Genomic DNA, 26,567 nt, shown 5'->3' on the forward strand with positions numbered 1-26,567 from the left:
TTGGACGCAGGCTCCTTTTTGGCGATTGAGCGTGAATCCTTTGTCATCCAACCATTTGGACTACTTGTCCAGACGAAGCTGAATCTGTCGCTCACAAATCACTAGAGTAGACATTTTGAATGTCATGTTGATATCATCAACATATGTAGAATAAAACATAGTTTTTGGAATGCAAGGACACAAGTTTTTTAAACTGTTCTTTGTGGGTTTTCTATGCCGGGTGTTTGAAGAAATGTGTCCAAAACCCCAAAACATCAGGTAAATGCGATATTTGTTCAATGAATTCACAATTACTTCTATAGCCGCAGGCATCTTAAGATGGCTAAATACATCATTTGGGACAGTGATTAAGAAAGTTAAATTACTTAACATTTTAATTAGTGGAGTTAGGCGGTTATGTAAAACGGGAGGATTGAAGTGCTTCAGGTGAAGAGCCCATTGCAGCTTTCAGATTTCGGAAAAGTGGCCTCTAGTAATAATTGCAAGGTAATGAAATTCACACAGATTCAGCGGCGAAACCTAAACTCGGAAGTCAGCAACTGCCATATTCTTCTGAGACGTCCAGAATGAGTGAGGGTCGTTATATCAACAATCAGCCGACTTCATCGTTTCGGTACGCGGGCTGCGCTTGCAGTTATAGCACGCTTGGCGCACATACGTTAACGAACGCGGAAGAACAACGCTCTGTAATTGTTGTCTTGCAAAGTGACGTCATTCTGGTCGTCCGGTTGTTCGGTGATTCGGTTTCAATTTCGCTTTTGAATTTGGTTGAATTTCATTACGCCAGAACAAATACAAGAGGCCGCTTTTTCTATATCTCAAAGCTGCCATGGGTTCTCCGCATGAAGAATTTCAATTCTCCCATTTGCCATAACCGCTAACTCCTGTACATAAAAAGTTGATTAGTTTAACTTTCTCATTTACTTTCCCAAATGATCTATTTAACGACTTTAAGATGCCTGCCGCTACAGAAAAAGCAATTGTGAGGGCAGCGAGCAAATATGGCCTTTTGCTGAGTTTTGAGGGTTTCGGACACATTTCTTGAAACAACCGGTATATATACACATTCATATACATATACGGGACGCGACGGCGACGGCAAGAACCCGCCAAGAGTGATCATATAATTGCTATAGCAATAATAGTGGTACAGGGAATCTGTAGGAGCCAGCATTGCGCAAACTAGATTTTTTCTTCGTTAAGACAGCAGCCAGAAGGAAAAAGAAACAAAGGGAAGAGGCGGCTAGTGAGGAGTGAATGCGTGGCGGTGGAAGTGGGAATGGGTGGCGTAACACAGGAGGGGAGCAAAAAAAGGGCAGAGGTATTCAGAGGGTGAATATCTGTGTTGGTCTCCTAGTGAGGAGAATGGAGGGATTCATTATGCTTCTAGGGCTGCAGAAAATAGTGCTATCGTTGTCTTCCATAGAACCCGAATCATAGAATGAGCACCAACTGGAAACAAATATTTCATCCAAAGCACCGTTTCAAAGAAAAAAGAAATATTTGCATCAGAGAGACTTGAACGTGTGACTGGTCCCAGTTGTGTTCTTTAGGTCGCCTAGACTCAGCAGCTTTCTTCGAAACGTTCATGACAACTGACTCTAGTGCGTTCGAATTGTAAATGAGATATGACTGTAGATCTTATCTTTGTGGGAGAGCGGAAGTTTCACTAAAATGCAGGAAACTTGACGTTACCGAAATTGTGACCTGCTTTGTTGAAAAGCGGTGCCACTGCCTTCGACACTTAGCCGTTTCTGCATGATGCCCGTGTAATCTGATATTAAATTGTTGCCCTCTTTATTCAATGTATTGAATGAGACAGAGTCAGCCTTCCAGCATGTAAAAAATGGCTGGCTTTCGCGTAATCGAGAGCAGATGTAAGGATGAAATCGCTACCGGCAAAGCAGATTGCTTGGAGATGATAATAGCCACACTCTTTAGGGGGGACGCGGGGATCGAATCGCGAAAATAGCTGAAAAAATAAACTTTTGTAAAACACTCGTTTTGGCATCCACGGTCTCTTATTTACGCGGTATCTAAACGATCACGCGGAAAACGCAACTGCAACCGAATCTTTGTTGTCCATTTTCTAAAAAAAATCTTTGTGTACGTTATGTTGGGCTAGTTGATGCATCATTACTTGAAATACTTGGCGCAAGGTTGCAACTGAGAAGAAACTTCTCAGTTGCAACCTTGCGCCAAGTATTTGAGGTTTTTGCTGCCTACCACTTCGCTTGTGGAAAGCATAGCACAACTATGGCTGCACCGATTTTTATGCTGTTTGATTAATTGTAATTCATACACTGTGCTGTACTTCAACACTGTCTTGAAATTTTCGTTTAGACTTTCATACTTTTCTTATTTCATAAATACTGCAATGCACGATCAGATGGGACACATGCATTTGCATGTAATGTTCAGCAGAAAATTATTAGAGCTGTAAAAAAATCCGACACTGTCTATAAGTAAAAACATTATGTGAGCAAAGATACAAAGCAGTGGCAGCCTCCTAGCATGTTTCATGACTGTGCCCCGCTTTCCACATGCAAGGAACTTGTAAATTCTTATAAAACAAGAAATAATGAAGATAATTTCATCAAATTTTAATACTGCCTCTTTAATATGATTTTCAGTGTACGTGCTAAATTTCAGCACTCTGTGTCAAGAAACAAAAAAAGTTACTAACGATTCTCGCGTCCCTCCTTAAAATGGCTATAGTCCATGTTCACATGGGCATACCAACCCGTGCTCTGCAATGGTCCGTATGCACGCGATTGCTTCCTGTTACTTGGAGGCGTAAACTTTTGGGCATTGCCAAACGTCTGCAGCAACGATGCGATGCAGGCCTGAGAGATTACTCAGCAGGAACGAACCTATTTTGAACTAAACCTCATTGAAGTCTCCTATCGTCCAAACACAATACGTGCGGTGTGGTCGTGCTATGTGGCACCATCGTCGGAGAGCAGCGAAAGTTATTTACCCGCGCCAGCCTCCGAGCACGGATAATTCGGTCGAAGCACCAAGAGGTGAAAATAAATTGTACGGTTGCGTGTACCTGCCTTCCGCAAGTTGCTATTATCTGTTCTGAAACGTCACAATTGGAAATCGCAGATGGAACGTCCGCGAACTAGACGCTACAACTTGAGTGATATCGTGAACAAACATTAAGAAGAACTCGGAAGCAATATTTTTTGTAACCTCTTTAGGCAGTAAATAGCGTAAGTAATGAAGTCCATTAGAAAGGCGCCGTTCCACACGACGCTCTGTTTTAAATGCTTGGTCAGATGCCAAGATGCTTTCATTGTCTCTGAGTGCCTGGATATCTGCTTTCATTGCCCGCATAACGGCACTTGCTTTCGGCGCAAGGTCACTTAAAGGCCGCCGACAACGTTAGCTGAAAACGTTCCATGCTCATTAGCGTTTCGACTTGTGCAAGTAAATCTAGATTTTACGTGGTGGAGCCAGTTGCGGTGCTTTCAGCTTTACAGTCTCCCTAAACCACCCAGAGGTCAAAATTCACTTGTGGTGTTGTCTACATCGAACACGTAGCCTTGAACGTTTTTCGAAGTGGTGCCGTGTTCACGCGACTGAGGATCCAAAAGAGGCCCTCGCTCGTTTCAGTCTTCCTTCGCTATGTTCCGTTCGTCGGCTGGTCTCTTGTGCTGGTCGAGTGCTCTTCTTCACCGTGCGAGGAGGAAGAGCGGTGAGCACGGGCTTCTGCGAGCAGACAGAGAGGTTGTTTTTGTGGATGACATGAGCAGACGAGAATGTTGACGTCATGGCGAAAGCTGAGGATAAACCAAAGGCTTGGAGAGGAGGAGAGCTTGTTTCTTGGAAATTGTGGGCGGCCGCGGGTCGTAGCGCTGCCGTATTTGGCATTGTTGATCGTGACGCCATTTGGGACTGGATGCGCGCATTTGCTTGAAAGTTAAAAAAATTTCGGAGGTAGGTTAGGGGCCTCTTTAAAGTCATCTTGAAGGTCATAGCACGCATTACACGTGGGGCGTGAACACCCTGCTTTGTCGGCGACACACCGGAGGCATACATTTGCATCCGCTAAAAGCTCTCGAAACTTTACATTTCGTCGATAGATGAGTCATGGTGCTTCTCAGAGCGGTTTGCAAGGCGCACATTGCTTGATATCTTACGACAGTATTTACGCAGGAAATTGGTTGTGCTAGCCAGCCCGACATGCGTTTAGCCAGTCCGACATTTATTCCTTGCTTTCAGTGTCGCGCGTGACGACTTGTGCTCTCTATGTATTGTTGGCGATCTCTCGGGTTTCTGTAGAGCCTCGGCTTTAATTTTCCTTTGTCTATAAATAACCATCGTGCCGACGAAGTTATTATCACTAGACAAATGGGACACTGGAAACTAAATATATGTTTTGACGCCTGGTGCGTTCTACGCTTTTGTCACGCAATTTTCAATGCGTGAAGGACAGTCCTCGCACTACATGACATTCGTATAGGGTTTGCTCCGAAACAGTTTCAACCACTGGGTTCTGGTGCAGAACCCAGGGTGCAGAACCCAGCAGAAGCCCTGGGTTCGATTCTCGTTCTAACCGAAGTTTTTCATTATTTATTTCTTTATTTGCATGTATCTCGAATTTTCGCTCACGGAAAACGCTAATTTTTCGCTCGGAACCAACGACGCCGACACCGACGCCGACGGCAGAATTTCTGGGAAACGAGCTCTTTGACGCTTTCGCGTTAAAGTGTTCGCATATGTCGGCGAAAAGGGACCTCATATGCTAAAGGAAAATATTTGTATGTAGTAGGTACATTCCAATCCAAAATAACTAAATGCGAGGACTGATTTAGTAGTCAGAGGTAAACGCCAACCTTTCGCGCTTCCTTGCTTTTACTTGAGCGACTTCGAGACAACTGCAGTTGCTTCATTATTATGCACATTTGTGTACAAGAACCAGGTATGTCATCTTGCCACAATGACATGATAAGAGAGCGGTTGTGTTTCGTTAATGGAGACTGTAATCCCAATGAAGTGAGTTGTATCCTGAGCAACGCTTGGAAGGGTGAATGATATGCTCGTTCAATTGTTTAGTTATATTGTACGTGTGTTCTTGAATATTGTATGTCTTCCCATGGTAGGGGCGGAAAGTACCCCATTCCCCTCAAGCCTTACGAATATTCAAGAGCAGCTAGAAGTAGCCGGCTTCTTTATTAATGTTCACACGAAAAAGCGGGACTTGAGATTCGGTACTTCAAAGTACCTGGCTAGAAAGTGGTACTTCAAACTCCCTATCTATAAGATGCGTGCTGTACACACTTACTGTACTCTCGAGTTGGTCGGAATCTAATTATCGATAATCGGTATAGTTAGTGAGTTATCGGGGAGCCTCGTATCATTTGCCGCGTCTGGGATGATTCGGTTCTCGATAGTCTCCGCTTATCCAGAGCTTGGCCAGCTAGGTCTGCACAGGCAAAACATTGCCGTCAGCTGTCACTGTCCCTGCTGGAAATACATAGGCTGTAATTGAAATTTTTCACCGCTGTCATGGTTGCCCTTGACTGTCCTAAGGGAGCTATCTACATGAGGACAACACGTACCGACGTAACTTACTGTTCACTTCATGCTTGGAGTATATTCTGAACTTATACGATGGCAAAAAATTCAACCAGCTCCGCTTCGCGGACACCGATGAAACGTCGAAGCCGGTGGCATTTCCATCGTCAGGCTAACGCACTTCTATGTTTTGCAAGTCTTTCAGATATGTTATATTACTGCTATTTATTCAACACTCTTTGTTAAGCTTTCAGGTGGTGGTACAGTTTTATTGCATCTCGACCGTACCACTTTTGTACACAGGTTTACAAAGAAGCATTCGCTTATGACACTCCGATATGTTCTGTCATTGCTGTTTATTGAACAATCTTTGTTAAGCTTTGAGGTGGTAGTATAGCCACCACCTTTCAGAACCACAAAGTATCACGTCACAGTAGTGTGGCTATGGTAACGAGCACGCGTTTTGTTTGGATAACTGCTGTCTTTTCCCCTTTTAGTGGAAGTTGTGTGTAGTGGGATTTACCGAATTTCTGTGGCGCACACACTCTTATAATGATGATAACTTTCTGATAGGCCGCACAGATTTATGTTGCACAAAGCCGTTTGTTGGGCTAACTGTTGCCTTCATTTTTACTAGGCCAATGGTTAGTAGTGGCATTTACCCAATGCCTGCGGCGCACACCCGTTTATGATGCCCACAAGCGTTACCACGGATCACGGACATGAAATGCTCGACCCTTTGCTGTTAAAACGTTGCCGCCAAACACAGGCCTTCTCCAGCTCTTCATTTCAAGCTCATGAAGCGTTCCTCTAGCATCCATAAATTAAACCCTTAATAGGTATCACTATGTAACCAAATCAAATCAGCTTCTCTACAAAGCCTAGCTCCTTTTAACAGGGAAGCTGTTTAAGCCGGCCGTAAAAACTTTGGTTTTTACAAAAATACTCTCATCATCGTGAACGGGCATGTTCCACAGAAATTGGGCAAATCCCACGTCTCGCCGCTGGTCCACTAAAATGAAGAAGGCAAAACACGGGCGGCCAACACCAATAAAAGGGACACTAAAGAGAAACAATGAATTGGTTTAGATTGATAAAGTGTGTTCGGAGAACTCTTGTGTAGTTTATTTCACCACCATAGGTTTATTATTAGAGGAGAAAACCAAGTTCAAAGTTTCATTTTTAAATTTCGCGCCGAACTTTGTAATTCATGACGTAAAAGATTTCAAAAAGCATTTACCGCATTTTGGCGCCTCTGGCTCGACGAAATTCCCACAAATTCGTTATGTCAAGTCTCTGGCCCCCTCAGAGGACAATGTACTTCGATTTAACCGATTAGGAACTACGTAGGCGCAAGCAGGCGCCGTCAAAAATATGTGACGTCACGTCAAATGGTGCGGGAATTCCAAGGTGGCGTCGCCACCTGTATTTTCTTTTTGCGTGTTTTTTCGCTTATTAAGCGTCTTCTCGCAGCAAGCGTGGTGTTTTTGGTATCGTGGAAGACTACTTTACTAACACAAGAAAAATCGTTTTGCTCTTTAGTGTCCCTTTAAGGTTTCTAGACAGACGTAACCAGTAATTGAGAAAAGCCTTAATAAATCGCCGGGATTAATCCAGTTACAAACGCCGTGGCCGCACATTTCAGCGTCGCTGAAGCATCTTTACGCAGTGCTTCAGCGGTGCGTAGAACGAGAGAATACTAAGGAACGGGAAAGGCAACGGCGGCTGCGAGAACACCCAGAAGCAATTGAAGCCCTGCGGGAACGACGACGTTTGCCTACACTGCAAACGGCTTTGAGCCTTTTAGGGAGTTTCGGGCTCGACGCATAACGTGCATCCAAAAGGTACTACGCAAAAGCCCCTTCAAGAAGAGGTTCAAAAGGAGGTTTTATTTACATCCTTTAAGGGAGTGATTAGACGGAACTAAGGAGGTAAATTTGTGTTTTTATTGAACTCATTTTGAGGGCTTGAACGGAGCGCATTGGAAGTTTTTCTGGTTCTTTTGAGAACTTTTAAAGCCTCCTTTTGGAGGTAATGTTGGTGTTTTTATGTTGTTTTTATGTAAGCCATTTTGGGGGCTTGAACAGAGCGCATTGAGAGTTTTTCTGCTTCTTTTGAGAGCTGTTAAAGCCTCCTTTTATACGAGGCCCTAGAGCGGTCGCGAAATGAAAAAAAAAAGTATATTTTAGGCAGTATATTACGTTTATCGGCCAATTTCCGCTACTATTCATCGCTAGGACATAGTAGGAAATGGACATCAAAGTATTTATGCACAAACATGACATTTGCATACAAGTACGCACGACACAGGAATCGAACTCGCGACCACACGCACTCAAAGCAAGCACTATAACCATTACACCACAGCGCCACCACTTGCAAGCTTGCTTTTTTCGTGGGCTTATATATGTACCAATGTATGTACAAAGCGGCTGGTAATCCGTCGGCACAACTTCGAACTTCTGTTCTTGTACCATCGGCGTGTGTTTGCTCTTGCGGAAGGTCGATACATAATTTGTGGGGCGTCATGCAGTCCGAGCCGATCGACGTAAACACCCTCGGCTGCGAATTCTCCGGTTCACCGTGTCGTACCGCTAGAAAAATTATAAACGTGTGCCCTCTTCACTCGCGCTAAATTCGTGAATACCAGCGTAACAAAGGTATCTTCAGAAGAGCGAACGTATGTGCATTCCATGAGCGTATGCTGTGGAGCAATTTTCGTTATTTCTGCAGCCGCGAACTGCGCGCGTCCAGATGCGGCAGCGTGTTATGAGCGGTTCGAAGACCGCCTGCGTTCTCATATGAAAGTTACACACGCAGATGCCCGACTTAGAAGAACGTTGTAACGCGCCTACATTAAGTGCATTTAATGCGCGCGTACTGCCGCGAGCTGCACGCAGGGGCAGCAGCGCGCTCTGAGCAGCTGAACAAAAATCTGTTTCCGCAATTAGCGCTCATTCGCAATGCACCCTTTAGCGCGGACCGCCTGCGTTCGCATATGAAAATTACACACGCAGAAAATTCCAGAGTTACAAGGATTATGTAACGCGCCTACATAAAGTGCGTTGAATGCGCCCGTACAGCCGCGAGCAGCGCCTTCTGAGCAGCTGAACGCTTATTTATTTCCGCAATTAGCGCTTATTCGCAATGCACGCTTTAGCACGGCATTCAGTGATTCTCTATAACGCATATTCAGTATTTATTTGCTTTCATACTCGGATACTACCTACATTTCTTACTAATTAGCTTTCATTGGTAAGCATCACGCCACCGCGTTAAAGCGAATGCCTAACGCGTGCCCCAAGGTCAAGGACAACCTCCCCAGTTTACCAGCGACAAGTCTCCCACAAAACAAAAAAGTTAATGCACTTGCACTTCTCTCTTGTGAACGTCCATGTGTACTTGGCCCTCCCCTCAGACAGATGATGCAGTACCCATTAAAAAAAAGCATTACCCTCTTCCTCAATGGAACAGCTGTTCTTGAGAAAATATGGTTCTGTTGAATTACTTCACCACAGCAGCAGAGAGGTTGGCTTGTTTGCAATTCAGAATTTCACAAGCGTAACACAGAAACACGAGGAGTGTAGTAAATATGCAGAAAACTGGAAAAACTATCATATGTGCACTCCCTCGTCCACCTGCACACTACGTTAAACTTTATTTATACAACAGCAACCTTCAATTATGCTACTATTGATAAAAGATCACCCAATATACGTTAGAACACAGTGATGACTGTCTTTCTGTTGCCTATCTTCTACAATGTGTCATAATCTGTGAATCATCTGTTCAATGTGTTTGGTAATAAAACACAAGCAGTTACATTGAGCAGGCAGTGTTTCAGCAATTTGTTTTGCAAGCACAAATTCATTTCTTCAATTTGCATGCACGACAAGTAGTCATACTTCAATTGATACAAGAACCAGTGGTTGTAACATTTTATTGGAATCAAAACAGCAGCAGTTCTCGTGTCAATGTAAGGATACAGGTATATATTTCCATCGTCGTGCACAGAACCTACTCCCAAAACTGAACACGTGGAACAACATATACAGTACAGCCTAAGCACTATACATAATTCACAGCAGTAAAGCAATACGAAAGTAGGGTGTAAAATCTCATCATGATGCGCACTAACGTGTGCACTTCACCGTGGCAGTATGTAGAATAATCCAAAAAAATAAGCTACCCAAGGAACTTGGTGTCAGCCTACACACGAAGGCAACTAATTAGTACAATAAGGCTAGCATCACTTTTGGGAAATATGAAACCGTGTAGACAGGCAGTTGTACAGTTTTTTATTGCATTAGTTTGCCCTATGGCATCAAAACATGTCGCACATGATTTTGGAGTTGAGTTTCCTACAAAAAAGCCCAAAATAGACCTGTGGTGTTGACTGTAGGTCCACTTTCCAAGGTGCATAAAAGCATTCAGCAATGCCCACAAAATTACAAGGTTGCCTTCATATGTTGCTGTACATATTTACTCACGGATACGTTGAAGCCATCGTAAATTTCTGGACGTGTGCTTGGGAACTTGTCGGCATAATCACATGACTGCAACGTACCAATACTTCTCATATGCATAACAAGTACAGCCATGCTTCAATGTTTTTATGCCAGCTAGTGCCATCTGTAACTCAAAAGTTCATCCTTAATTCCTCACTTGATGGCTTACGCATAATTACCACATTGAAAATAATCCAAGCACCATGGCTGCAACGTCAACTTGCAATTAGGCAATCACAGGCACTAAATTAAAAAATTCCTGTAAATAGTGACTGGTCGTTTTGCACATTGGATCCTAGGACTTGATATGCCATGAGGATGAATAAAAATTGACCACACATATATAGAGACAGTAAAACAGTCAGGAGTTCAGTTCATAGGTAAGGAAAACGTGAAAACGAAATCAGAACACATAGCAACAAAGGGCACGGAACGACGCACTACTAACAACTGAAGTTGAACAGGTGCTTGGCTTTTTTAGTCATGTGCGTATATCTTTCTGTGGTTTTGATTACACTTCAGTTACTGGTAGCGCATTGTCCTGTCTGCCCCCTTCATTCCTCTATGGATGTGTGATTGTTTAGTCTTGTAATTTTTTCGTACTGTGTGTTTACATCTTTCTGTGGTTTCGATTAAACTTCAGTTGCTAGTAGCGCGTCATCCTGTCCCCTTCATTTCTCTTTGCTGTGATTTTTTTTGCACCCTCTTTAACTATGAATATACACAAACTCACCAAACTGCCCCTGTTAAGACTTATGTTTGCTGAATAACACTGGGCCCACTCAGCGTCTTTTTAAACAATGCGAAATTTTCAAATGCACACGATATCAGAAAGGTTGCACGCAGTATTGCGCATAACACTCTGCATCAATACCAGTGTTGGCCTAAATGTGGTAAGATGTACGAGCTGTTCGACATAGTGTAAAGTGAGGCACATCAGGGTGTTCCCACAATCATGGGTGTCGACAGGGGTTTGCACAAAGGGCACCTGCCGCCATCAAGACACATCAGCACTTGACTCCACCCAAGCTACACCAATGCTCTCCTGCTCACCAGGCCGACACGTTACGCCGCCTTGCACCCCCAAGACAAAATCCTGCCGACACTCCTGCCCACAATACACTTGTCTTGAACACAGACTGGTGGGCAAGCAACACTTACTGCTTTGCCAGAAGTGTATTCCTGAAAATTACACAAAAAAGAAGTCCACTAAGATTTCTGTATACATAAAAATGAATGTCTTACCGAAGATTCGCACTTGACTATCCTTATTGCAGACATTTTGTCAAAACACGAAATAAATACAAAATTGAGATGCTGCTAAGTATTTCCTTGTGAGCGTTTCACTTCGTGTGCACAGGGCGAAAAACAAACGGATGTAAAAAAAATGCGAAACACCACCAGAAGTGAACTCTTGCCATGTTTACCATTATGTGGGTAGTTTTTGATGTCAGTAAAGTTATCATTATAAGTACACTCTAAAAGGGTTGTGAATGTTAGCAAGGTCTTGATTAACTGCACCTCCTCTGTTTAGGAGTGAATATTGGGCAACTTGGCACTGAACCATGGCAAAAATAAACAGCGCACTTCTAATGAGGATAAACTAAGGCCTGGGCACAATAACAGCGCTTTCACCTTGTCAAATTGTGTCAACAGTCATGATACTATGTATTGACCTTGAAAACTATGGCAACATAACGCAAAACAGCAAATTAACGAGAGGGAATAAACAAGATGATTCAAAAATATGGTTCAACAGACTCAACAGCTGACTTATGTCAATGCGATTAAATTAGCCTTGCACATCTCCTAATGGCTAAGAATATGCACATGTAACCTTGGCAAATTCCACTGTTGATACCTGACCAATGAAGTTGCATTCCTTCCATGCCGTTGAATGGCCGTTCCTTCTTTTCTGTTTTCACTGTTTTCTGATTTTCATTGTTTTCACTAGCGTAAATGTTTACCCTTTTTGATTTTGTCACTTTGCAGATGGCGTAGGTGTTTGCCTTTGAATATGCACGTTTCTTCTGCTTTGTCTTTCCTACTTCTTTTTGTATGCGTATATGTTTTGCCTTTGAACGTGCACACGTTTCTGCTGCTCTGTCTCTCTTTTTGCTCTACTGGGCCTTGTGCGCTTCTCAAGCTACTATTGTCGCTTTTCACTTGAGGCCCATTTCCTGTATTTTGCTGGAATAAACATTTATCCATTCATTCAATACCATAAAACGCATGTGCTTCACAATACACACTGCACTTAGCAGATGTCTGTCACATGATATGGCCGTCATTGTATAGCTTTAACATGATTTATTCATTCTAGCTAAATGAATCCAAGCTAATGATGTTAATGTACCTTGATATGCTATTTCACTGTTCCTTGATGCATATGTATGAAGGTACAGTGCTTATGTACCTTAATATGCTATTTCAGGAGACGGGCAGAGTGCACAATGCAAAATTGTTGCCGAAAAGTCTTTTCACTTCCTGACAATCTGTGCTTCGATGGGTTCTCACAGTTGCATGGCGGGAGAAAGATGTCCAGGGTAGTTGACTGCATCCAAGGTAGATGCTGCAAAATGAGAGCGCACGGTCTTGTCACATGTCAATGTGCGCAAATTGACACGATGGTGAAGGATTAAAACAAACAAATGAAGTTAGAGAAAAGAATAAATCGAAAACAAAGTTGTCGTTTATGCGCATTCCTTCATGTGACAATGTGATAACCGTGGCCTTTTGCTCTAATGTATATTCCCTGAAAGCATCATGCCTCATTCATGCTTTATCGCAGGCAAGAAAATTATATCGTGCAAAGAACTTTATCAGGGCGCACTCCTGGGTCGATTGACTGGTCGTATGAAGCATGAGTGATATTCACAGAAGTTCCAAAACATGCATCACACATAATTGCTATCTGAGTTTAACGACTTAAATGCGAAGCATTTGTTAAACACTTCTACGACTTTGAACGGAACTACCTACCTATCTAGCCGCCTACGACTCATAGCTCGTGTGGGTGTTTCGTTAATGGGATGTATGCCAAAATTCGTGTGGCATGACACGACTGCATGAAGAACATGAATGATGGGTCTTAACTTGAAAATCATGCTATGCATTTCATTAACCACATGATTTACACGTCACTCCCTTGGTTCTCTTGCGACTGTTTCTTTAACTTGATATTTACCAAAATAGGTATGGCGTCACAAGAGTGTATGACGCACATAAACGACAGTTTCTAGCGTGCAAATCATGACACGCTTGTCATGTATGGCGTTATTTTGACAACATGGTCTCGGGGGCGCTAGTGACCGTTTCGCCTGCTTCATATACACCAAAATTGGTATTGTGCAGTGTGACTGTACGTCCAACATAAATGACAGCTGGCAACATGAAAATAATGACATGCATGTCATGTACACACGCCACGCTCATGGTGCGCTCGCGGCCGGTTCGCTAGCTTGACATACACCTAAATTGATATAGCGTGACGTGATTGTGCGACGAACATAAATGACATATAGTAACATGAAAATAACGACATGTATGTCATTTACGGCATGGAGCCTGGTGCACTCACGTCCGGTTCTCTAACTTGATATCATACCAAGATTGGTATAGCGTGACGTGACTGTATGACGTACATAAATGACAGCTGGTAACATGGAAACAATGAATGACATGCGTGTAATGTACGGCATGGGTTACATGCCACGCTCATGGTGCGCTGGCGGGCATTTCGCAAGCTTGACATGCCGATTTTACTTTTCCTTTTTTTTTGCTTTTCATTGCACTTTTAAAGCGTCACAATGTGCAGAAGGTCATCTACAGGTGCATAAGCGACGATAAGGGCCCGCAAGGAGAGAGAACATCAGTATTACTTACTATTTTTGTTCCTGACTGTGCCGAGCACGCAGGGTGCCCATCATCTGCTTGGTAATGCACAGCGGCACGCTCGCATGAGTCGACAGGCCGTCGCGATTATCGCACTCGCAGCGCTGCGTGTCGCACTGTCGTCAAACCACGCATATCACATCCAGCGGCGAGAACACAGTGAGGCTGCAGGCACAAAACGCGCACACACGACCGACACAGCTGATCGCTTGAGAAGTGGCGTTCACAAGGCCTAGCTACGACGATCGCGCCGCCGCGGCAACGACTCCCTCCTCGCTTATCTTTTTTTTTTCTATGTTTTTTTTTTCTTCGCGCGCGCATGCGGCGCGAAGCTTTGTCCCATTTCACTTCGGTAGCGACTCGTCTGGCTTGCTTTTGACCTGGCGGGGGCGGGCCGCAGTAGTAGCAGTAGGCTGCAGCCGCCAAGGCCAAAGGGCTTTCTCGCTTCCTCTCCAGCCGTTCGGAGGGTCGCGTATATCTCTTTCTCTGGGCTATCTGTGCAAGGGATTTTTAGTGCGCTGAAGCATGCCGCCTCTTTCTTTTACTTCTTTCCCCCGCACAGCTGCATACATGCCCGCCAGCACTGAAGGCATTATGGAAAGCTTCGGAAAAAATAGAGAAAACATGCCAGAGGAAATGAGATGGGAGTTTTTTGTTCTTGGAACTCCATTCGACGAATGGCGTCATATAGTGAATTTACCTCCTTTCTTCCACATAATTTCTTAACGAAGTAAAATTGAGGACGCAGTACTTTATTACACCCACCTCATTACACCCTAAGGTAGTACTGTCCAGATGAAGGTAGTATTAAGGAGCATTGTAGCCCTTAAAACGCCCAATTCGGCTAGTTTGCGTTTGCAGTGTAGAAATATGGGAGGTTCGACCACTCCGTTTCAGCGCCACTTCCTGCCTCTGGAGTTCGGAAATCCGTGTCCTGTCGGTGACTGTCTGTGGTTTAACTCGAACATCTCTGCGCTGAGTAGCAACCTAGAAACAACCTGCCATCACCTAGCTAAAGCCTAGCAACAACCTAGCAGCAACCAGATCAGACTTCAGCATCGTCCAGCTGCGCTTTTTGAAGCATTGCGCGACTTAGTGCAAGCTTCGCCATTTTTTATTCATGTACTCTTCATGTTCAGTAAAAAAACTTGGAGGTCGCTTGAGCTTCGAATTCAAGAGTAGAGCGCGATAGCGAAATCGGGCCCCGTGCTCATCGCATTCTCAATTGCTAGGCTGGCTTCGTTTCTCGGTGGGTGCCTCAACCGCGCAGAAAATGAAAGACTGAGCGCGTAACTTTGGCCGCTTCAAGCTATCCTAGAATGCCTACTGCAAGTACAGTTGCGCAGTGCTGACTACGCCATAATTCTTCCCTTTGCTAATCAGCGAAGGGCCCGCTACGCGTCCGTAAGGCAACACCTGAACCTACGAATCCGCTCAATTTCTTGATGCTTTTGCACCTGATGACGATTAAACATATCTGAGCGCTTTGTAATGGCTCGGCCTTTAAAACACCCAATCGTAGCGCAATTCACATGTTTTGACGCCTGGCGCGATTCTACGCTTCTGGCAGGCAATATTACATGCGTTAAGGAGACTGCTTCCATTACAGGTCATTCATATAGTTTTTTTCCGAAGGAGCTCCAAGCATTAGCGTGGCTCTATGGTTCTCACTCAAACCGAATATTTTTTATTTTTTATTTTATTTGCATCTCTCTCGATTTTTCGGTCACGGAGAAGGTGATAATTTTTCGCACACAGCTAACGACAGTGTCACCGGAATTTCTGCGAAACGAGCCCTTTAACGCTATCGCGTTAAAACACACTTCGTTGCTTTCTTCACTTGAATAATACTTACTAACGAAACTTATGCGCTCATTTCTATTGTTATCGTGAATATTCCTCGATGGGCAAATTCTACGAAGCAGAGAAAGACAAAGAAGAGGAGCGGGCCTCAGAGGAAATCATCATCAACATGCACGGCTCGCGCACTACCCTCGAAACAGCAGCGTTCTAGAAGAAAGGGTGCGCAGGCCATCCCGAACGTCTCTTCGAAGACTTCGTCACAGTGGTTTCCAGGGAGGATGCGTACCTGGGACCTAAGGAACGTGTTTAAGGGCTCCCGTACTTCGATGATGGAAGCTCCACTACCTTCCACCGCCGACAGCCTGCCGACTGCCAAGGGCGACGGCTACGTCAGCTTCGGCACGCGCACGGAGCAAGAGTTGGAATATGGCGCGGGCGCCTTGTCTTATCTGAGGTTCGTTCCTGCATCGAATGCCACGAAACGGACCACCTTTGCAGCGCTGCACAGGCACTGGGCTACCTGGCCTTTGTCGCTGTCCATCGCGGTCACATGCACTTCGCCCGGCACGATGCAGAGCGCAAGTCCCGCCGATCGGACTCCAAGAGCACAGCTGCTGACCATGGCCGAACAACTGAGGTTAGTTAGTGCAGTGCTAAATAGGCGCAGCCTTCCCGGCACACGGCAGAGTGCATGTACAGGCTGTTCAACACATAAGGGAAAATTCAGAGGACGTTGCAATGCGCTTCAAGTTTTCCCCTAAGTGTGAAACATCCTGTACGTTATAGTGTAGCAGATAGTCACACTTCTGATTAGTGTCTCTGCCTTTACACCTGTGCTCTACATCGCTTTTCGGTATTGATAGACCCGCCGTAATGACATACTACGCAAGAGTCTTCAGGAGCTATATAAGTGGAGTGGCTGTGAATGTATAAAATCCTGTAGTATAAGGTGCCACTCTTCCCTAAATTTCCATTGCCATTCTTAATATCATTAGCTAGCAAATTACCTATGAAATAAAGTCAAAAGAAGACTCCGAAACTTTAGAAACTACTGTTACTGTACTTTAATAGTGTCTGCGATAAGATGCATCTTGAAGCTGAAGCTTTGCCCGCCGGGGCGGTGTTGTGGTTGCGGTGCTCGGATGCTGGCCTCAAAGTCGAGGGTAAGATCCCGGCCGCGGCAGTCACACTCCGATGGAGGCGAAACGCCAGTGGCGCGTGTACAGTGCGATGTTGTTGCACGTTAAAAACACCAGATGGTCGAAATTTCCGCAAATCCCCACTACAACGTGCCTCATAATGATACCGTTGATGTACGTAAAATGCAATACATTATTATTATTCTTAAAGCTGAATCTTTCTTTGCCTGTTTTGCCCTTTGTGCCTGTCATTATCCTCCACGGCCACCTTCAGACCACTCTGCCGGTGCATCTGCACGCTAGTAACGTGCCTGCTGCTAGTCACCGCAGCTGGTCCTGAAGGAAGGGTCAATGGGGAGACTTGGCCAGTTGCCAGCAGTACACGGCAACAGAATGAAACAAAACACGCTCATTAGCGTATTACCGCAATACATAATTCCTGGGCATACACCAAGTAGCAAACCCTGCTTCTGTGACGTAAGGCGGTTTCGGCTTCTTCGCACTCTCGGTGGTCAGCCTACACAAAGTATTAACTTACGCTGCAACCCAAAATTAAAACTCTCCATTATGCGCCCAACAAATCCTTTTAGCGTGGCGGAGGCCCAGATGATAAAGAAACGATGAGTGGATCTGGCGCACCTTGGTTGGGCTACAGCGACCTAAATTATATTAGTATTTCTGGCTCACTATTGTGATTTGACATGCACTGCTAAAACGAGCTTTGAGTCGAATGGAGAAACCCTATGTGCGTGTTACAGGAAATTAGGGTTTCCGTCGCGTCTATGTGGGCGCCGCATACACATACAACGGTATTATTTGCGCATACATTTGTGCGATAATCTGCATAAGCTTCGATAAACAATGATTGTCACAGGTTGGTTGAAATTTTTTATCTGGGGTTTAACGTCCCAAAAGATCAGTGGAAAGCGTTGCAACTTCTTAATGTCAAGCATTTCTTGACGAATAAGAACCAGCTACGGGGCTCTAGTGGATATGGTGGTCGACTGCTGTCCCGAAGGTCGTGGGATCGAATCCCGGCCGGGGCGGCTGCACTATCGTCGGAGGCGAAAATGCTTGGGGCCCATGTAGTTAGATTTAGGTGCACGTTAAAGAACCTCAGGTGGTCGAAAGGCCCGGAGCCCTCCACTACAGCGTCCCTCATAATCATATTGTGGTTTTGGGGCGTTAAATCTAAAACATTATGATTATTCTTGACGAATAAGGGCACTTCGACCGTATCTCTCGGTTCATCTAACCCACTATGTTTTGGTGTTCTCTTTGTCATTTCGTTAATGGTGCCGTCATCGAAATTTCCAGGGCATGCTATGTGTCAATGAAGAAAATGAATGACCAGACATAACACAAATTCCAGAGATTATGTGGGAGAGATGTAAATCACCAAATGGCCTCGCGATTCCATGATTATCGCTCCGTCGCGTTGCTCTATATCCAAATGCGCATCGCATGATGTAAATGTATCCGAACATAAGCGATAGGTTTTTATTTGAAACCCGCCACGGATTTCTAGTGGTTATGGGCTGGACTGCTGACCCAAAGGTTGCGCGATCGAATCCCGGTCGCGGTGACCGATTTGTGATGGAAACAAAATTGTTTGATGCCCGTGTGCTTAGCCTTTAGGGGCAGGCTAAATAACCTCAAGTGGACTACATTTCCGGAGCCGTCCACTACGGCGTCTCTCATAATCATATCGTGGTTTTGGAACGTTAATCCTAGAACATTACTCTTATTATCAGGTCCTGATATGAACGGCGTAGCAAATACGTGATATGAATCGCACAAACAACATGATGTATCGCTGGTAACCAGTCGTGTTGGTTTTCGTTTTGTTAGCGTAGTGTTACCGGAATATTCATGTATGCAAGCGTGAGAATCATCCGGTAATGAGTAACATGTAACGTGAATAAGATTCCATTACATGAACGGTGATGATATGAATGGTGTGACATGAGAGACATGCGATAATATGTGCCCCAACTTGGTTGCATAATACCAACGCTCCCTGGCCAACTGCGGTCGATTGTTGGACAATATCGCAATCTGGAGCGCTTAGCGGCGAGTGTGAAGAAGGCAAAAATGCAAGAACGGTCTCTTTTCTTTTCATTAAAGACATACGAGGTTTGGATGCCACTTATAGTAATTCTGAGAAGTTTGGAGCGTTTGAAAATTGTGGATCCGCTAAGAATTTCCAACTCGGAATCTGTCATCATATCACTAATAGAACAACCGTCTTTGTAGCGCTATGCGCTAAGCGTAGACGTAGATTATTTGTATTATTCAATATCGAACGTGAACTGTTAAAGTGCACCAAGCTTTGAATAACAGATGATAACGACGAGTTGCTGCTTCAGAGCAAGTGCGGCATCTCCGTGGAGTCGTTTCTAGAGCTTGTGCAGGCGTACCTGAATTCAACCGTTGTGTCTTGGGAGGGAAATACTTCTTGTTCGAAAAGCCGGCATCTGTATTGAGTAATGTGTGGCTTGTGTAATCAGCAATATCTTTCTCGGTTTTGTAGACAGGCAGTTGCATAAGCCCTTGGATGGGTTAGCGTCACGTGTTTTTCGATACGTTAATGATTTCTTGGTTCTACTGGATACTAACCTTTGCATGTTGTTAACGTTATGAAGCTTTTCAAGGAATATGGAATGGGTCTGAATTTTACTTTGGAGTTCGATGAGCTGCAGTTTCTTGATCTAAGACTAGCTTTCGTCGAGGATCATGTTTGTTGGCAATACCAAACAAGGTTCATCGAGCCAATCCTAAACTATAATTCAAGCCACTCAAAAATTGTAAAGGGAGGCATCGCGTCTAGTGTGCTGGGCTCCGCTCTACACAAACCATGCAAGCATCGTATGGCGCGTGCTGGACTCCAGCATCTCTATATAGCATTCAATTTCTGTGCTAATAATGCAGAAGGCCGCCGGAGCTCTTATATCTTACTTCCAACCTGTACATTCCAGTCTGAACGTTAGAAAGATATACAGCTCTATTTTCTTAAAGAGCCAATTTCACTTCAACTGAGAACAACGCACGTCTTTGCTACAGGCAATCTGGTCGCGCCTGCTCCAACAATGCTTTGCCAGTGTGCTTATCTCGCCAAAATGCCGTAAATGTATGTTGCGGCTGAAATATTTCTCCTGAATACCGACGATAGTGGGCTGTAGCCCATTATCGTCGGTATTAAGGAGAAAAATTTGGATTTGGCTGCTATAGGTTGGAGCATTTCATTTGGGATTGAATTAGCTCATATAAGAAGTCTAAATCGCAGCGAATAAACGATATTGGAATATTTCGCGACAACATTAACACCATCCTTGTGCTTCCATTCGGTGCCGTCCTTTGTTGCATGGGCGTTATGGTGATGACTAGACTTGTAGAGCGAGTGGTCCTTTCAGAGGACAGGCACACCATTCTGGACAGTCGGCAGTGTTTTCTTGTTCTTGGCATCTATTGAAGGCCTTCAAAGCAGCTCCAGCTCTTCTTCTTCTTAACTCGTTTTATGTCGGGCCGTTTCGGATCCCTGCTTCAAGGAATAGGTCGGATTTCAATATCTTAACTGAAGTTGTGTTCTATTTCAAATATACCGTCTTGGAGCGAAAAAAGAACATGATAGTGCATCGCAAAACTCGAAAAGAAACACTAAGAGGCAAAAAGAAGTAGGAAAGTCGGCCTCTTACTCTTTATACTCGAGGTTTGCCTTACAACATCATGCCCTTCTGTATGTACCAACTCGGCCAAGGAAAAAGTAATTGAGAAACGAAAGCAGAATAGGATACGAATTAGGACACAAATGAAACAGATTGGATGCGGCCATGCTGGTTGTTTTGGTCACGATCATTGACGAAGCGCTGGTTTTAAAAAATTGGCTGAGTTTTATTCAAACAGATGCAGCATTTGAGTCACGTTACATTGAAAACTGCTTTTTTTTAGTTCGCGTTACAATAAGGAATTTCCCCATTTTGATTACAATTGTTTTAACTGTAAAATATACTTAGGCACGCTTCACGCTCCCGTGAAATTTAGCCCAAATTCGTTTTCTAGATTTCGCTCATTTAGAAAGAAATGAAAGACGCCGCATGTCTAGAAACTGCAACATAATGGATCCGGCAGAGTTGTAAATATATCGTGAACAAACGCATGTCGTCTCTTACAAATTACTAAGAAGTGTTCTTAACAATGAAATAAGGAAATCAACCACACATCATAGCATGATACTGCTGATAACGCTTTGAAGATTTCCTCTGCTTATGTGAATCCTTGATATTTGTTGTTAGACGCATCAGAAAGAGAAAACGAAAACCTGTTTCACAGAAAATGTCTCACTGGACAAGCACCGTTCCTTTTTATTTAAGTCCTCTTTACACGCAGCCTCCTAATAAGTGGCATTGTTTGTGGCAATTTCAGACAAGAGGAAGTCATTGGGAGACGCTGTCCTGCCACCCACTGCCGAAGATGTGCGGAGGAGAACCGGGACAAAGGTATTTGCCTCGTAGCTTGTTTCGTTTTGTGTCTTGTGAATATATTAACTGGAAGATCGTGAAGAGAGCAGTTCATTCGTGCACATTCAACAGGACAACGTTTAATTGAGGAAGGTGGTTTCACATTTCCTGTAGATAAGAATGGGAAGATGCGTGGTAATATTTACTCCAATAACATTTATTGCCGGGACACGTGTTCACATTTTTGTGTAGCTGGTCCACACGTTTACACTGCGAAGCTGTACACACGCTTAGTTGCACTTCTTATGACAGTCCGGCAAAGTACCATTTCCCGAATATATTTCTTTCATCACTTTCACCAAATGTGTATATGGACGGCTTTAGTTTTGCCTATGTGCCACATTCGAGGCCAGGTAGTTATGAATAGTTAAACCTTATATCGTAAATTGTATCCAGCTGACAGCGATTTCCCGCAAATTCCTGAACTATATGAAAAAAGCGTGCCATACTGTACAAAGATACATTTCCCACTACAACTTTATTGCTCAAGAAAAAGCAGCAAAAAACTTGCTTTCAAGAACAGCTTTGTATCTCATATCTGAGGTCAAACGGAATTCGTGATCACGCTTATCTCGTACGTTTTGCGTCCGTTATATTTATCTGTAAGCGTCACACAGTTCGGCTTTCACAGCTGTGTCGACTAGTCTGGTCCAATTTTTCCGAGCATGCCTATTGCCGTGATCTCCTTAAAAAAAAGAAACGAATCTGCCATCTAGGACCACCGATGTACGCAGATTCATCCATAGCCGATGGTGTTGCTTGATGTAAGGATACCGTGCTTTTCAGTGTAGGGAAGAATTTCTGCATGCGGCAGATTCGTACTTTTAATGATTTTTCGAAGTTTGCCCCGTAATGCCGTTTACCGAAGTTGCTCGGGCAAAGCAGCTGTTAATATTCCTGAACATATTGGACATGTTCTGCCTATTGTCTGAGGTAGAACTAGGGCAGTGCCCTCAACTGCATTTCGGCTGCTACACGAATTTGTACGAAAGCAGCCTAACTTAACCACAAGCAATTTACCAATTTATAAGAAAAGATAGCGTCGCTTACTGATAGGTGTTACGTATGCGCAATACGCTAATCACTTTATGATATTTGTAATTATCAGCCGTACTTCGGCTTTCGGCCTCATTACTTTGTTGAGCAATTTGACGTGTATTCCGGCCATATACTTCAGGTACGAAATCATCAATCTTGCGCGAATGGTTTTCTTCTCCCGGCCGTTGCTACATCGGCGAATGACTCGTATAAGAGCGTGCTTCATGTAGCACGAACCAAATATTGTTTAAAGTGGCAACACAATGCCGCCGAGAACATGTGGTTTACTGTCAAGGGTCGCTATGTAGTGTATATGTATATTGCAACTAATTAGTTAATTAACTAAGGCTCACTTCGTAACTAATTTCATTTCGTTACATTGTACAGAGCATTCCAAAATGACCGATCAAATGTGTCGGATCGGTTGTTTTGGAAATAAAACCAAGTGATGGCGCTCGTACACTACCGTACTGCAGCGCTCTCAAACGTGCTTTGAGCTAGCAACCGGCGCGCGGACCCTTGCGAAATTAGCGAGCGCGGCTCTTGGCATCGGCTTCCCAGTGCGTCAGCATTTTTGACGGCCGCACACGGCTGGGAACCGCCGTCGTGCCTGATAAGTGATAGGCTGACGGTCCGCGCACCAATGGATTCGCTCGAAGCACGGTTTAGAGCGCTGCAGTACGGTAGCGTATAAGCGCAGTCGCCTGATTTTACTTCATACTTTACGGGCATTGTTTAAACCCGGGAAGAAATCACTTTGAAGAATATTTCGTTCCAGTTACGTGAACCAACCTTACAATCTACCATCTACCTGATCAGAAAGTTACTTGTAGCTTATAGCCACAACTCTGTTTACACGACCCCCAAACCACCTCCGATATTCTTATGAACATTTCAGTGCAACGAACGGAGAGTAGCGAAGGAAATAGTAAAAAGAGCGAGGACCGCATTTCGATTATTAAACACGTGTAATTCCGCTGTTACGGCACCTTTTCAAAAATTCACATGGCTACATGTTCGTCACACAGTCGTTCGTGCACAACTGCAACAAAATAATTATATTTCAACCTCTGGGCGGTATACGACCGCTTTAAAATATATGTACACAGGTGGCGAAAGCAGGCAGAATGACGGCTGCCTAGCAATCCGAACCGTGGCGTCTTCCTCCTCCTCGTCACTACAGCCACGCTCTGGCGGCTGTTGCCTGTCGCTATTGAATGAGGTCATGCATATTATTGTTTTACCCAGTGAAATCGACACTACGAAACTCATCTTTGCCGTCGCCCATTGTTCGAAATGTTTCGCCTTGCGGGATCTTTTCCGCAATACCTGTATGTAACGAGTCGTTCATTTAAATTCGGACGTTTTTTTATGTGAGTTGCTTCTGTTCCATTGTTTCTAAGGCTATGTTCAAGTGATCCAGCCTAGTCGAGGCGCAAGCCATGCTGACCGCTGATCAATGCGAAGGAGAATGTCGGTCGCTGTTGTCTAAAATTTAAGAGCCTTCGTACTCAGGTGTGCCGTAGTCCGATCGACATCGTGGTAGAATGTGCATTCAGATGACGCATGTGTTTGGCAATGGAAAATACTCAGTGTAGGTGAGGCTGGATAGGCATGACCTTCGTTTTTGCGCCCCTTGTTCGCAGCCTGTGTCGTTGTGTCGCTGTCCATCTGGGCGAACGTGCAGCGGTTAGCAGCGCTGGTTGCACTGCCACTTCAGCGTGACCCGGAGCGGCGGAATCACGCGACCACTGAAACCGGCGCCGGTCGCTCTGGAGCAGCACTTTCCGGAACGCGGCAACCGTTACCGGACCTGTGCCGTCTGCGCGTGCAGCGTCTTGTAACACAACCACCGACGTCCGCATGAGCGGGTGTAAAGACTGTGCCTCGATCACCAGCCGGTGATCGAGGCACAGTTTGCGGTCGCAGACTGGGTGGGAAATACGGCGACCATTATTCCCAGGCATAAAAATATGTTTGATTTTATTTATTTTATGTGTGCGTTTTATATAAAATGTTATCATTTGCGAAACCTGTCTCCCTGTCTGGTTCCCATGGTGTCACTATTTGCTCAGAACAGGCGAAAAATCCTTGAACAGGGCGCATCGCTGGAGCCAACGTTTCGACAAGTGGTCTCATCTTCTTCAAGGCACCAACTGCTTACCTTAGCGCATGTATGGGTATATGCTTCGTACACTCTCCCCAATCCGAAGTGTGGAGGAGGATAGGCCAAATGCGGAAACACGAAGGGTGATGATAAGATGGGACAGAAGAAAACAAAGTAGAGGGTATTGAGAAAACCGTCCAAATGGGTGTGTAAAGAGAAAACATTTAAATAAAAGAACGAAAGAAATTTCACCATCTCCCACTAAAGGGAACCATGTGGGTAAGCGAAGGAGCGCATGGGTCGACTTAAAATTCCGTTCATCACGGGCACCTTGCCCGATGTTAACGCGTCCTTGCATGTCCACTGGAGCACAACATGAATTCACTGTAGTTGCTGTTGCTGTTACTCGTCCCGAACTCTTGTTGGAGCACGCCACGCGGGTCCATGGCGCGTCTGCAGAATCTCCTTCCCCGACGCCATCAGATTGCTGAGAGAGTGTAAGGGGGAGAGGCCACAGCGTCTTATCCAGCCCCTTACACAGGCCCGAACGCGCTAGCGCGTGCCAGCACACGTGGTTTTGTCTGCGTTACGCCAAGCTAGGACAGCATACAGCAGCCCGGGCGCCTAAAGTGCTCTGCACGTATCATCATCAAGGCGGTCGAAGAACATGACGAAGAAGACTTCTCTTTGGCGCGAGCGCGCGTTCTGCACGTATAATCATCAAGGCGGTCGAAGAACAAGACGAAGAAGACTTCTCTGTCACGCGAGCGAGCACTCAATGTGTTAGAGATGGCTATGGTAGGTTTTAGAAAGCGGACGGTCGCCAATGGAACTTCGGACAAAGCCCAGCGCAAAAGCTGCTTCGCATCTAAAAGGGAGTAGGGACTGGAAGGCGATCTCTGTGTCGTGCATTTTGTTCGCGTCGAAAGGGCAGAAGTTCGGAGGTGTTCCGCTGCATTATGACCGTCCCAAGTGAGTAATAGCTGACAATGATAACTTCCGGGTGATCAAAAACCGTTAGAAATTCTTGGATCAAAGGCTTAAGTTTCACTGGTTTTTGTTGTGTAGGTACACTGTAAAAAAAAAAAAGTTATTTTTACGACCAATATCGCATAAAAAATGCGGTGTCGCCAACGTAAACGTAAACTATACAGTATTCTCGATGTATATCATGCCACGCGCATGCGTATTTGCTTGTAGGAGTGAAGAAAGGAAAGAGTAAAGAAGAGGAGCGGCGTCATGCGCTCGCCTTTCGTTTCCCGCCGCTCATGAACGCGCGTGGACGCTGCGACGAATGCTTGGCGCGCCTGCGCACCTTGTTTTACGGTTTGCGCGAGAAACCGGGCATGCGCAGAGCGGCGCAGATACGGCAAGGAAGAGCCGGCTCGGTGCCCGATGCGTCATCAGTATCGCCATTTTTGAAAGCTCTGCAATCGGCGTAGGTTTGGAAGCCGTTCGGCCAAGTTTTGTACACCCGCTGCAGGTAGTACGTCGCATTCTTTACTCAAAACTTAATCGCGCAGTGACGCATGCAAATGATATGTGCGCTCTGGAAGTATCAGAAAGCTATTTCGTTTGAGTGGCTGGATTTTGTGCACTTGCTGGCATGACTTTCTCGAATAGACGTCTCGCTTTGTGTGTGCACCGCATGCACTGCTGTATACTTCGCCTTGCATGGGTACGCGCCGATTTAGTGCGCGATTATTTTTGTTGTATGTGAAAATGCAAAACAGCATGAATGTGAACCTGGTACAAGGTTCGTGACCCGGAGCTTGCACTATGTACCACATGTACCATGTGTACATTGTACAAGTGGTACAAGTGGTACCATTCCGAGCTGCATGTATGCTTAACGGTTGGATGCGTGTCGATTGGATGAGATGTTTGTTGAAGTTATGCAGAGCAAGTTAGAAGGTTGCAACTCTAAGTTGTGACTTGAATAATTCATTGGCTTTGTATTTAACCAAGATTATCAAAATACGTTTGTATTTGAGCTCTGGATGTTTGTATATTTGCAAAACGTGCACCTCCCCTG

This window comes from Rhipicephalus sanguineus, chromosome 1 (genome assembly GCF_013339695.2).
Source record: "Rhipicephalus sanguineus isolate Rsan-2018 chromosome 1, BIME_Rsan_1.4, whole genome shotgun sequence".
Classification (NCBI taxonomy): domain Eukaryota; kingdom Metazoa; phylum Arthropoda; class Arachnida; order Ixodida; family Ixodidae; genus Rhipicephalus; species Rhipicephalus sanguineus.